Source organism: Myxine glutinosa, chromosome 2 (genome assembly GCF_964187855.1).
Source record: "Myxine glutinosa chromosome 2, kmMyxGlut1.1, whole genome shotgun sequence".
Taxonomy (NCBI): Eukaryota; Metazoa; Chordata; class Myxini; order Myxiniformes; family Myxinidae; genus Myxine; species Myxine glutinosa.
The window spans coordinates 52,737,988-52,739,004 of NC_136262.1; positions in this window are offsets into that span (position 1 = coordinate 52,737,988).

A 1,017-nucleotide genomic window follows, 5' to 3' on the forward strand; every position below is an offset into this window, starting at 1 on the left:
ATTTTACAATAGTGAAGAATCACTTTTAAAATTCTACTAGCCGGATCCGATCTTTACCAAAACTGAATGGATTCTTCCTTGTCACACACACAACCGATACACCAAGTTTCGTCCAAATCCATCCACAACTTTTTGAGATATCCTGCTATATATCGTTTTTGGCCCTATGGCCCAATAGTGAAGAATCACTTTAAAAATTCTACTAGCCGGATCCGGATCTGGATTTTCACCAAAATTGAATGGATTCTTCCTTGTCACACACAAAACCGGTCCACCAAGTTTCGTCCAAATCCGTCTACAACGTTTTGAGATATTGTGTTCACAAACGGACAGACAGACAAACGGACAAACAGACAGACAGGGGTGAAAAGATAACCTCCATGCACCTTTGGTGGCGCAGGTAAAGATGCAAGGGAGACAGAGAGTAGTCGAGGAGAGATGATAGCAAGAGAAGAGGGAAGATAGAACAACATAGCGAAGACCAGAGAGGAAGAGGAGTCGAGGGAGGTGAACTCGAGACATCAAAGACACACCGAAAATGCGCATAGACAAAGAAGGTGAGATCGGAGTAAAACTTTACTGCGTTCCGCAGCACATCGGCCCGGGAGAATATGAGGTCATTTCCCCCATGGACGCATCTCCCCGGCGAACCCCACGCAGATGGTCTTGTCGTGGCCGCGCGGCCACTTCAAACACAGTCGTGGCCCAATGGAGAGGCCTCGCCTGGCTCATTTAGGTATTAAATGCAGAACCCGTCATCAAGGGACTTGGACGGGGAATCAACGTACATATTCCCACTCCCCTCCCCCTTCTTCCTCTTCCCTAACACACTCGGTGGAGAATCACATCAAGAGGATGTGCTGCGTCCTCCCCTCGGATTCATTTAACTCGTCCTCCTGAAACCTTAAAATACCGACATCGTCTTGCTACTTCTTCCTCAACCGTGCAGGTGCGACCTCTGGGTAGTGACTCGAGTGAGGCGGTTTAGGTCGAGCGACAAGACCGAGCGCGCAGGTC